The sequence below is a fragment of the Micropterus dolomieu genome, unplaced genomic scaffold (assembly GCF_021292245.1).
Source record: "Micropterus dolomieu isolate WLL.071019.BEF.003 ecotype Adirondacks unplaced genomic scaffold, ASM2129224v1 contig_14521, whole genome shotgun sequence".
NCBI lineage: Eukaryota > Metazoa > Chordata > Actinopteri > Centrarchiformes > Centrarchidae > Micropterus > Micropterus dolomieu.
Window position 1 is genome coordinate 1 of NW_025743507.1, and position 13,101 is coordinate 13,101.

The 13,101-nt window shown below is 43.9% G+C and overlaps 1 long non-coding RNA gene across 1 annotated transcript in view; it reads right to left on the reverse strand.

Annotated features, from left to right (window-relative positions):
* Window positions 1-1,351: 1,351 nt before the first annotated feature.
* The window catches only part of LOC123966908, a 14,584-nt gene continuing 2,834 nt past the window's right edge, over window positions 1,352-13,101 (reverse strand). Inside the window, exons 2-4 of the long non-coding RNA XR_006824114.1 lie at window positions 12,683-12,741; window positions 4,579-4,682; window positions 1,352-1,392 (exon numbers count right to left, since the gene is read on the reverse strand). This is a non-coding gene — a long non-coding RNA (uncharacterized LOC123966908). The remainder of the gene's footprint in view (window positions 1,393-4,578; window positions 4,683-12,682; window positions 12,742-13,101) is intronic.

The following is a 13,101-nucleotide window of genomic DNA, read 5'->3' on the forward strand; positions in this document are numbered from 1 at the left end:
TCATGCTGTGGGGGTGTTTTTCAGCTGCAGGGACAGGACGACCGGTTGCAATCGAGGGAAAGATGAATGCGGCCAAGTACAGGGATATCCTGGACGAAAACCTTTTCCAGAGCGCTCTGGACCTCAGACTGGGCCGAAGGTTTACCTTCCAACAAGACAATGACCCTAAGCGCACCGCTAAAATAACGAAGGAGTGGCTTCACAACAACTCCGTGGCTGTTCTTGAATGGCCCAGCCAGAGCCCTGACTTAAACCCAATTGAGCATCTCTGGAGAGACCTGAAAATGGCTGTCCACCAACGTTTACCATCCAACCTGACAGAACTGGAGAGGATCTGCAAGGAGGAATGGCAGAGGATACCCAAATCCAGATGTGAACAACTTGTTGCATCTTTCCCAAAACGACTCATGGCTGTATTAGATCAAAAGGGTGCTTCTACTAAATACTGAGCAAAGGGTCTGAATACTTATGACCACTAAAATTTCTACATTTCTGTTTTTTTCTGTCAAGATGGGGTGCTGAGTGTACATTACTGAGAAATAAAATTAACTTATTTGATTTTTGGAAAATGGCTGCAATGAAACAAAGAGTGACAAATTTAAAGGGGTCTGAATACTTTCCGAACCCACTGTATATAAGTATTTTGTATAGCTGCTCATAAAACAAGCTGTTAGATGATGGTGGTCGATACAGACAGACAACAGTAAAAGACATTTCTGGAGACAATGAAATATTCAATCTAATACAATCCATTCAATGAGACTGCACCTAATTGTCTCTTTAACATAGATTAATAATACCCCCCTTTACCCTTGTCTCTGTCCCTCCTGAACACGTTGTACCCAGGAACATTAAAAATACCCAGAAGTATTGTTGTTGTTGGTATTGTTACATGTTGTGAAGTGTAATGTCAGTTTCTTGTTTGTATTATATGCACGTGATGCAGAGCTTAAACATACTGTGCCAAAAACATGGCTAAGATCTATGTAATCTAATGGGAGAATTTATTTAGCCATGTTTCCTAAATACAGAGAAAATCCAGATTAGAGTCAATAAATGTTGCAGCTGATTACTCTTTGAGACGATACTACGGATGTTTAAATGTCCCCCTAATAATCCCTTAGGTTTGGAGCGTGGATCCCAGAGAATTTTAGAGTGATTGAGAATTTGGAAGAAGTTCATTCTGCGATGTTTCCTCACTGTTGGGTTTAAACCCTTTTGTCTTTGCCTGAAAACAGTCTGTTTAACGGGGCTCATAGTTCCCAGTGAAGGTGACACAGCCAGTTTGGGACTCACCGCTATCAGATATCCGCAGATACGAGTGTCCTCGTGCCACTGAAAAGACGTTACACCTGCGGTCACTGACACCGCTGGAATTGGAATTCTCTGCACCTGTGGTGGGAGACAAGTAGCTGGGCTGTAACTAGAGCGAAGCTCCTGAGTTTGGAAAAGGCAGTAAAATAGGAGTGAGAGCTGCTTCTGAGTTTGTTTGGTGGATTTGAATTTGCCCAAAAAATTCAAGTTCAATAAGAAATATAAAATAAGATCTTAACAATTAATCCTGTCCCAGCTTCCAGCATGGCTCTTCAGCCTTTTACTCCACAACACCTAAACAATACTGATGTGAACACTGGGTTCCTATCAACAGGTTCTATCATTATAATAACTGTTAATACACATTACTTAAAACAACTTTTCCATTTGTAACCTTTTGATATTGATGTTTTCATGAATGCAAGACAAGAGTTTTCAGTAGATTTTGTTGACCGCTGGACAGCGTGTTGGAGGAGCACCTTAAGACAGCTACCATTTTCAAAGGCACCTCAAAGACAAACTTTTGGACTGTGTGCTGTCAGTTCTTAAAGATTACATTCTGGAGGAAGTAAAAAATGCAGAATATCTCGCTATTCAGGCAGATGAAACAACTGACATCTCCACCCACTGCCAGTCGGTGCTCGTGCTGTGGTACATAAACAAGAAGCTGTTGGCTACAGAGGTAAGCTGTATAGTTCATAGACATCTCTGAAGTGTTACGCCAGGAATCCACTGCTATGGGACGTTACAGCTGCGCCACGGTTTTGAGTCCACTTATCTCAGAAGCGTTTTAGCGTTTTGTTGTTTTACGATCCGGAGTCTCCACAGGGTGGACTCAAAAGCACTGACTGTAATGGCCGCGATTAGCTCCGGCAACCGTGGCGCAGCCATAATGCGCCGCAGTGGATTTGCAGTTATTTCCAGTGGTGGACAGTAACTTAAGTAGGCCTACTGTAATGAAGTCCAAATTAGAGGTAGCCTATTTGTACTTTACTTGAGTATTTTCTTGTCATGCCACTTTCTATGTTTATGTACACTGTTTATGTTTTCGTATATTAATATAATAATATTATAATGGCATTAAATCATTTCTGACTATTTCACAAAGCACTGGTATCCTGCAATTTTTGTTAAATTGTATTGGGACAGTTACTGAAATTGACTGGATATGGCACAGCCCCACCTAAAATATTTTTCACCAGCCGCCACTGGGCTGCGCCGTGGTTTTGAGCCGTCTTCAGCCCCGTGTCCTTGCAGGATTGAATTTCCCACATGAAGCATTTCAGAATAAGAGCGTTTTGCCTGCCTGATTTTGCTGAATTGTTTATATTTAGTTGATTTGGTAAGTTGACCTTGACTTTTGTGCTTCTACCATGGTTAAGAAGGCTACATAGTTAAATTATTAAAAAACTAGAAGCACAATAGACATGGTGAGTTGGGTGGAGGTGAGAGATAGGCAGGTAGTGCAGAGGGCAAAGTTCAAATACATTTCAGTGACCATTAACACAGCCCGTCTCCACCTGTGTCTGTGGACAGAGCTGACACCTCTTTTCTGGGCAGCCAGATCTGCCTGTGTCGGCCAGTGTCTTTGGCCAAGCTGTAGTCACAGAGTCTGTTCATAGTTAATGTCCTCCTCAGTTTCTGATCGCTCACGGTGCTCAGATAGTCTACCACCGTGTACTCTCTGTGTTATTCTCTCTCTCCCTCTTCCCAAACCAGTCGAGGCAGATGGCCGCCCAACCCGAAGGCTCGTGCAAACTACACGACTGTCAGCGTCGGCCGATGGCCGTGCCGTTCACACTACACAACTTGCCGTCTTGTGACAGGAGTCTTGAAGTCGTTGTGGCGTTCACACTACAGGAGCTGACAGCGGCTGTGTCACCCGACGCTGCTCTCCAAACCACGTTTTGTCAAAACACACGTGAAATGTGAAATGACGCGAACCTGCACAGGAAACAGCTGCTGTTTGATATTGTAAAGATAGAAATTATAAGGACAAAGAATCTGGGTGAAAGACTGGATCAGCAGGTAGCAGGGATCGTCTGAGCTGGAGGGGAGTAAAATGGGTTTTGCAGTGAAAAAGTAGCAGCCTGCTCTCATTGGCTGGATGTGAATGTAGAGTCGTCCGAGTCCTCCAGATATTTAACATGCTAGATATCTGGCAGACGTCAGCGATGTGTCAGAAATGTGCCGGGGAGCGACCGCAGTTTAACCGCTGATTTACCCCTGATCACAACCTGGCGGTCACAAGCGGCAAATCGGGCAGATAATCTGAACTAGGCTTGAGCCATGGTTCTGCTCGAGGTTTCTTCCCTCTGTCGCACAGTTTTTGCTCATGGTTGGAATCGTTGGGCTTCTGTAAATAACATCACAGAGTACGGTCTAGACCTGGTCTTTATGAATAGCGCATTGAGATAACTGTTGTGATTTGCCGCTATATAAATAAAATTGAACAGAAGTTAAGCGTCTTGCTCAAGGAAACGTTGGTGGATGTGTCACACTTGTGGACATATGATGTAAGTCAATCTAGGCACATATAACTGTATGTGATTGACAGGTGAAAGGATCCACCCACAGCAAACAGAGGATCAGGAAGTGTCAGCAGGGCGGCGTTCAGTCCTGATGAAACATAGCAAAATGGAAATGGTGCTGTCTAACACCTGTTGTAGTATGCAGACTCTGTCTTTTAATATGGCAGGGTTTCTATACATGTCGCTGCTGGTTGGGTTACACCTCTGACACACACACACACCAAACCAGAGAAAACATACACAAAAACCTGTTTCACAACATTTCAACCCAGAAACCACAGCAAAACGGTGCCCTGATCTCACTGCTAGATTTACAATTAAGTCTGCTGTGTGTGAAATGATCCGGTCGTCCTTAGCTGTTTGCAGAAGCTGTGTGAGGCAGCAGAGCAGCAGTGAGCATGCTCAGTGTGTCCTTTCAGCTTTCACTTTCTCTGAAATCATGTTTTCACAGAAACAGCTGACTGTAACTGAAATTCCTCAAGAAAGATAAAAAACAACACATGATAAACTCAGCAGCAGTCTGTGAGCACTGTTCTGAACAAGAGGTCAGAGGTCAAACTATAATACCATCAAAGTCAGACTGACTGCAAGGTTAAAACAAAGCAAAATAATCAAAAGCAGTGACCTGAGGAGCAGCACTGATCGACAGACTGTTGATGAATCTGCATATAAATCTGGATCCAACAGTAAAACATCCCACATTTAAAGAACGAGACACTGCTGTGCTTCTTACCTGCTCCACCTGCTTCAATAACACCACAGCTTTGACTGGTTTCTGTGTGACGCAGTAACAGGCCGGGGGGGCAGAGGGTGTGGCTGTCTCGGCCTCACAGTTCTCTCCAGGTACAAAGGGACAATGACAAGGCAAGTTTATTTGTATAGCACATTTCAACACCAAAATGCTTCACATAAAACATACAAGCAACAGGGAAATATTAAAAAATTATATATAGTAGAGATATCTAGAAAAAAAAAACAGGCAGGTCTCTCACCTTAGATTATTTTATTTTAATCCTTTGATTCCCCATCTCCCACTCTATTCTATTTTTTTTTTTTTACATTTAGGAACTCTAACCCACTTTACATCAGTGGTCAGCAACAGGCAGAACCGACCCCCCAGTAATAATATCTGGCCCACGGCCAGATTGCTTTGATAGCAGAAAAAATACATAAAAAATAAACTGATAGCGGCTGGTGCTAAAACCGAACTCATGACAGCTACAGTTACTTACAGAATCTCTTCCTCTTAAGTGATTGGGCCTCCAAAATAAAAGCGAGAGAACGTTCTTTGCAGCATAGCTTCATGTTGAGTTTACTGAGAGCTTTTAATTTGTAAAGTTCTGATGGACATTCAGAAGAATCTCTGGGCTGCTTGACACACCTCAGATTTCAAAAAATCAAAATAAGCGTCCGTAGGTTTATTAATACAGATCAAACGTCTGGACGTGCACACAGTGCAGCACATGCTTTATTGTGAGAATGTGCAAAAGCGTCCTTATAATCAATTTATTTAACAAGGGAGAAAAAAATCTGAGTCAGCAGGTGAGGCTGGAGAACATCACATCCAGCACCCGGACTATCAGCACTGGCGCCCCCCAGGGGTGTGTGCTCTCCCCACTGCTCTTCTCCCTCTACACCAACGACTGCACCTCAGGAGACCCATCTGTCAAACTCCTGACACAACGGTCTTCGGCCTCATCCGGGACGGTGACGAGTCGGCCTACAGACGGGAGGTTGATCAGCTGCCTCTCTGATGCTGTCAGAACAACCTGGAGCTTAACACGCTCAAAACTGTGGAGATGACCGTGGACTTCAGGAGGAGCCCCCCCACTCTGCCCCCCATCACCATACTAAACTGTGTCTGCTGTGGAATCCTTCAGGTTTCTGGGATCCACTATATCCCGGGACCTGAAGTGGGAGCCCAACACTGACACCATCATCAAGAAGGCCCAGCAGAGGATGTACTTCCTGCGTCAGCTCAGGAAGCTCAACCTGCCTAAGGAGCTGCTGATCCAGTTCTACACAGACATCATCCAGTCTGTCCTCTGCAACGCCATCACTGTCTGGTTTGGATCTGCCAGGAGCAGACTACAAGGTCTGTCCTCCATTCAGGACTTGTACATTTCCAGAGTCAGGAAACGGGTCATCTCACCCCGGACACAACCTGTTCCAGCTCCTCCCCTCTGGTAGGCGCTACAGAGCACTGTACGCCAAAACCAACAGACTCAGGAACAGTTTCTTCCCACAAGCCATCACTCTGATGAACAGCTGATTTCTGACTCACAGTGTCAGGAACAATTCCGGTGCAATAACCCAGTAACTCTGTCTCTAATCAGCACCTGTTTACTGGTTACCAGCAGTGTTGGGCAAGTTTCTCAGAAATTGTAATATATTACTAGTTACTTATTACTCCTTAAAAAAGTAATATTATTACTTTACTTATTACTGGGTGATAAAAGTAAGTATGTTACTATGTTACTTTCCAGTATTTCCCACAGAATGACAGTGCGGTGGGGGAGGTATTCTAACTTTGGACAGGTTTGTGCAGCGGTGTTCACAATAGAAAGGGAGAGAGAGAGAGAGAGAGAGGGAGAGAGGAGGTGCTGGATGAATACACGCTCCTCAATCAAACGTCCGAGCGTCAGTGACAGCAGCTGCCAGAGTTTCATTCTGTAAGTGTCAGGTGGCTGTGCTGCTTCAGCAGATGCTTCAATAAATCAGATGTAGAATTGTTCCCAGTTTTTGCTGATTGCACACAGTTTACAACAGACGACAATGTTCTTTGCATCTTAGACTGTCACACAATAATGGCAGCAGCTACTTCCAGCTGTGGAAAGAACGCCTCTCTCCCTCGTTCTCCTCTCTATCTTTCGTTTTTGGCTATCAGCTGACATGAACGGCAAAGTCCGGTACCGCTGAGCTGCTGCACAGTCAAGGATGGTGCGTTCAGTAACGAGTAATGCAGCGTTACTTACTTTAGTAACTAGTAATTATATTACTGTTCTAGAAAAATAATTAGTTACACAGTTACTGTGAAAAGTAATATTATTACAGTAACGCATCACTAGTAATGAATGATAAATAAGAAATAGAATTATAAATTAGAAAATAAGTGGTAACCAGTATTGGGGAGTAAAGCTTTATCATCCTCTATTTCAGAGCTGTTCATATTGTTCACACTGTTATATTTTCATATTGTATATACTGTTTACCGAATCCACCTACCTGAAGTACAAACTCCTGCACAATAATACTTATTTATTCCAGCATCCTTTGCACTGTGCTCCATCGCACTTTGTACATGTCTACATGTACGCATGTATGTGTACCTGTATATCACATCCACCTCCGACATGTAAATAATAATAATAATAATTTTACTCCTGCATCCTTTGGACTCTGATCACTGCACTATTTGTCAATATGTCTATATTCTTTTTTGTTCAATAAAAACTGATTCTGATTAACACTTAGGGACTCTAACCCTAAGGGGACTCTTAAGATTTATTGCCAAGAAGTATAGTTACAACAAAGAATTAATGTACCAAACACAAATTTCATTACTTTTTGTGCATAGTTTATTCTTAATTTTGCTAATTTTCCATTTTTCCCTTTATTACGACTCATCTGTTATCTGCTCTGCATTTTGTTCCATTAACAAACATGAGCTGTTATCCAAGTTGTGTTAAGCAGGAAAAGCTTTAACTGGTGCACTGAGCTGGACAGAAATTCAGGCAAATTTCCTTTCAATGTAACGTTTGGTTGATAGTATTATACTAGTAATTCCAAATATAGCCAACTGTATGTTTTAATAGTCTACATACAGTTCTTTCTAAATTTTGGTCAAAATTAATGTTTTTGTGGCCATTAATTGGGTTAAAATAATATTTTGTTGGTATAACAAGTGATAAAATAGAAAAGTCTCTTACTGACATCAAATTATATTGTAATAATATTTTGAAAAATGAAACCAAAACTACAACCTCTAAGTGTTGTTTTTGTTATTGTTATTTGCTTTACTACTTTTGATGTGTCCAATTTTTATATCTTTATACTGTAAAGTAATACAGCAACTTTTATAATAAAAAAAGGCTGGAACATTAACCGAAAGAACGAGATCGCAGGTAGAAGCGGCTGAAGTGAGTGAAGGCGTTGTATTGACGCCTATTTTAGGGGGGCTGAAGCCACCCTAAAATAAAGCTCTCCTGCAAAGAGAAACAAGAATGTTGATAAATGGGTCAATGACTTGATGCCTACATTTTGTGTCCAACTGGATTTTTTTCACAAAAAAAAAAGGTTAAAAGAAAGCATAAACCTATAAATACATACCGTATCAATACAGGACCTCTCCCATATATGTACTCACCTTTAACTTTAAAAAAAACATAAGCTGTTTTTATTTTTTCTGATAATTGAAGTGTCGTCCGGCCATGAATGCTGTTTTGAAAACTTCTTTGAAATTACTTTCAATCTATTCAAAATTGTGTTTTGCCTTATTTGGCATGATTTCCAAAGTGTTTTGTCGTCCTTTTCAAAATCGCAAAGTATACAGGTCAGTAGTGATCTTCAGGTCAGTAGTGGTCTACAGGTCAGTAGTGGTCTACAGGTCAGTAGTGGTCTACAGGTCAGTAGTGGTCTGCATGTCAGTAGTGGTCTGCATGTCAGTAGTGGTCTAAAGGTCAGTAGTGGTCTACAGGTCAGTAGTGCTCTACAGGTCAGTAGTGCTCTTCAGGTCAGTAGTGGTCTACAGGTCAGTAGTGGTCTACAGGTGAGTAGTGCTTTTCAGGTCAGTAGTGGTCTACAGGTGAGTAGTGGTCTGCATGTCAGTAGTGGTCTGCATGTCAGTAGTGCTTCTCAGGTCAGTAGTGGTCTATAGGTCAGTAGTGCTCTACAGGTCAGTAGTGCTCTTCAGGTCAGTAGTGCTCTACAGGTCAGTAGTGGTCTGCATGTCAGTAGTGCTCTACAGGTCAGTAGTGGTCTACAGGACAGTAGTGATCTACAGGTCAGTAGTGGTCTACAGGTCAGTAGTGGTCTACAGGTCAGTAGTGGTCTACAGGTCAGTAGTGCTTTTCAGGTTAGTAGTGGTCTACAGGTCAGTAGTGCTCTACAGGTCAGTAGTGCTCTACAGGTCAGTAGTGGTCTGCATGTCAGTAGTGGTCTACAGGTCAGTAGTGGTCTGCATGTCAGTAGTGATCTACAGGTCAGTAGTGGTCTACAGGTCAGTAGTGGTCTACAGGTGAGTAGTGCTTTTCAGGTCAGTAGTGGTCTACAGGTCAGTAGTGGTCTGCATGTCAGTAGTGGTCTGCATGTCAGTAGTGCTCTTCAGGTCAGTAGTGCTCTACAGGTCAGTAGTGGTCTGCATGTCAGTAGTGCTCTACAGGTCAGTAGTGGTCTACAGGACAGTAGTGCTCTACAGGTCAGTAGTGATCTTCAGGTTAGTAGTGGTCTACAGGTCAGTAGTGCTCTACAGGTCAGTAGTGCTTTTCAGGTCAGTAGTGATCTTCAGGTCAGTAGTGCTTTTCAGGTCAGTAGTGATCTTCAGGTCAGTAGTGCTCTACAGGTCAGTAGTGGTCTGCATGTCAGTAGTGGTCTACAGGTCAGTAGTGGTCTGCATGTCAGTAGTGGTCTAAAGGTCAGTAGTGATCTACAGGTCAGTAGTGGTCTACAGGTCAGTAGTGGTCTACAGGTCAGTAGTGCTCTACAGGTCAGTAGTGGTCTGCATGTCAGTAGTGGTCTACAGGTCAGTAGTGGTCTGCATGTCAGTAGTGGTCTGCATGTCAGTAGTGCTCTACAGGTCAGTAGTGCTCTACAGGTCAGTAGTGGTCTACAGGTCAGTAGTGGTCTACAGGTGAGTAGTGCTTTTCAGGTCAGTAGTGGTCTACAGGTCAGTAGTGGTCTGCATGTCAGTAGTGGTCTACAGGACAGTAGTGATCTACAGGTCAGTAGTGGTCTACAGGACAGTAGTGGTCTACAGGTCAGTAGTGGTCTACAGGTCAGTAGTGGTCTGCATGTCAGTAGTGGTCTAAAGGTCAGTAGTGATCTACAGGTCAGTAGTGCTCTACAGGTCAGTAGTGGTCTACAGGTCAGTAGTGCTTTTCAGGTCAGTAGTGCTCTACAGGTCAGTAGTGATCTTCAGGTCAGTAGTGGTCTGCATGTCAGTAGTGGTCTGCATGTCAGTAGTGCTCTACAGGTCAGTAGTGCTCTACAGGTCAGTAGTGATCTTCAGGTCAGTAGTGATCTTCAGGTCAGTAGTGGTCTAAAGGTCAGTAGTGGTCTACAGGTCAGTAGTGATCTACAGGTCAGTAGTGCTCTACAGGTCAGTAGTGCTCTACAGGTCAGTAGTGGTCTGCATGTCAGTAGTGGTCTGCATGTCAGTAGTGGTCTAACGGTCAGTAGTGGTCTACAGGTCAGTAGTGATCTACAGGTCAGTAGTGGTCTGCATGTCAGTAGGTCAGTAGTGGTCTGCATGTGGTGAGTAGTGCTTTCAGTAGTGGTCTTCAGGTCAGTAGTGCTCTACAGGTCAGTAGTGATCTTCAGGTCAGTAGGGCTCTACAGGTCAGTAGTGATCTTCAGGTCAGTAGTGATCTTCAGGTCAGTAGTGCTCTACAGGTCAGTAGTGGTCTGCATGTCAGTAGTGGTCTACAGGTCAGTAGTGGTCTGCATGTCAGTAGTGGTCTAAAGGTCAGTAGTGATCTACAGGTCAGTAGTGCTCTACAGGTCAGTAGTGGTCTACAGGTCAGTAGTGCTTTTCAGGTCAGTAGTGCTCTACAGGTCAGTAGTGATCTTCAGGTCAGTAGTGGTCTGCATGTCAGTAGTGGTCTGCATGTCAGTAGTGCTCTACAGGTCAGTAGTGCTCTACAGGTCAGTAGTGATCTTCAGGTCAGTAGTGATCTTCAGGTCAGTAGTGGTCTAAAGGTCAGTAGTGGTCTACAGGTCAGTAGTGATCTACAGGTCAGTAGTGCTCTACAGGTCAGTAGTGCTCTACAGGTCAGTAGTGGTCTGCATGTCAGTAGTGGTCTGCATGTCAGTAGTGGTCTAACGGTCAGTAGTGGTCTACAGGTCAGTAGTGATCTACAGGTCAGTAGTGGTCTGCATGTCAGTAGGTCAGTAGTGGTCTGCATGTGGTGAGTAGTGCTTTCAGTAGTGGTCTTCAGGTCAGTAGTGCTCTACAGGTCAGTAGTGATCTTCAGGTCAGTAGGGCTCTACAGGTCAGTAGTGATCTTCAGGTCAGTAGTGATCTTCAGGTCAGTAGTGCTCTACAGGTCAGTAGTGGTCTGCATGTCAGTAGTGGTCTACAGGTCAGTAGTGGTCTGCATGTCAGTAGTGGTCTAAAGGTCAGTAGTGCTCTACAGGTCAGTAGTGATCTACAGGTCAGTAGTGCTTTTCAGGTCAGTAGTGGTCTGCATGTCAGTAGGTCAGTAGTGGTCTGCATGTGGTGAGTAGTGCTTTCAGTAGTGGTCTTCAGGTCAGTAGTGGTCTGCATGTCAGTAGTGGTCTACAGGTCAGTAGTGGTCTGCATGTCAGTAGTGCTTCTCAGGTCAGTAGTGGTCTACAGGTCAGTAGTGGTCTGCATGTCAGTAGTGGTCTACAGGTCAGTAGTGGTCTGCATGTCAGTAGTGGTCTGCATGTCAGTAGTGCTCTACAGGTCAGTAGTGGTCTGCATGTCAGTAGTGCTCTACAGGTCAGTAGTGCTCTACAGGTCAGTAGTGTTCTACAGGTCAGTAGTGTTCTACAGGTCAGTAGTGCTCTTCAGGTCAGTAGTGCTCTACAGGTCAGTAGTGGTCTTCAGGTCAGTAGTGGTCTACAGGTCAGTAGTGCTCTTCAGGTCAGTAGTGCTCTACAGGTCAGTAGAGGTCTACAGGTCAGTAGTGGTCTACAGGTCAGTAGTGGTCTACAGGTCAGTGTAACGTCCTTAAGGATCCGACTACTTGAGACACATTTGTTCCGCCATATCGTTGCAAGGATTATTACTATGATTATTGTAGACTTTTTGTTTAGAGGGGGGCCATAGGGGGTCCAAGGTCTGTGTTATAGGGGCACTGTAATGGAAAGTGACAGTATTTCTGCAGCTGGTGAAAGAGTCTGGCTGTTTTCCAACTCGGCCAGAGGCCCAGTGTCATTTGCATTAGTAGAATTAGTAGAATTATTATTATTAATAGAAACCTTCTGATCAAAAGGTATTTGCCTGATTTTGTCTGCAGCTCCTGAACATCTGTCAGACGCACCGTTAACACTCTGCTGTGCAGAGACCTTTGGAGGGGCAGGTGCTCACTGTATAAAAAAGGCACGTATACAGAAACGTATCGTCAAGTATTCGTTGCTGATACACGTCTAGATGCGGATGCTTCTGTATCAATACAGCAGCAAATGCTGTGACACAGAAAAAGAAACACAGAAGAGAAAAGACCATTTAAAGTTTAAAACGTAGAGACGTAAGACTATTTTCTTTGCACCTGTTTAATAACTCTGGGATTAGAAACTGAAGTGTCTGAAGTTGCCCAAAATTAAAGCTGATGATACACGGAGCAACTTTTAGAGCAACGGTGCTGGGCAATATTGCCCTCAGTGGTAACGAGTAAAGATTACTACTGTAATCCCTCCCCCCACTGCTCCGCCACCCATCCCGCCCTGCCGCTGTCTGTTCAAAACATAGTCGGACTTGCCATCAAAAAGTTGCCTCATGTATCATCAGCTTGCTGCTGCTGCTGCTGGAGGTAATCTGAGACTAGAGCTACTGAAACACACTCAGGAGATATATCAGCTGATTAAACCTTCGTTATGTGGCCGTGACAGGATGTAAAGATGCTGACTGATGTGGTTGAATCACTGTGACTGACCTGCTGCAGCTGCTGCCAATAAGAGGGAGACGCTCACAGAGACGGCTGCACAGCGAGAGCTGCAGGGACAGAACAGAAGATACCAGGTTCAGAAAAGAGAGGGAAACTCTAGTGGGGGAGAGGATGAGGGAGGCCATGGCAGGGGGAGAGTGAGACAGAGCAGCGGCTGTGTTTACAGTATGCATCACTGCCATCAGGATTTCATCTATTAGATTGTAACTGAAATCTATTTGGATTTAGATTAACTATATGTCTGAGATGTGTGTGTGTTTATTCCAAGAAGGTCCAACTGCAGACCGCTTCTGATGCAGGCTCCTCTGTCAGGACAGGAAACGCATGTACAAAATACAAAATTAAATTGTGGATTAGACAGGAAACACATTCAAAAATTATAGGGGGGGGGGGGGGGGGGTTGTTTT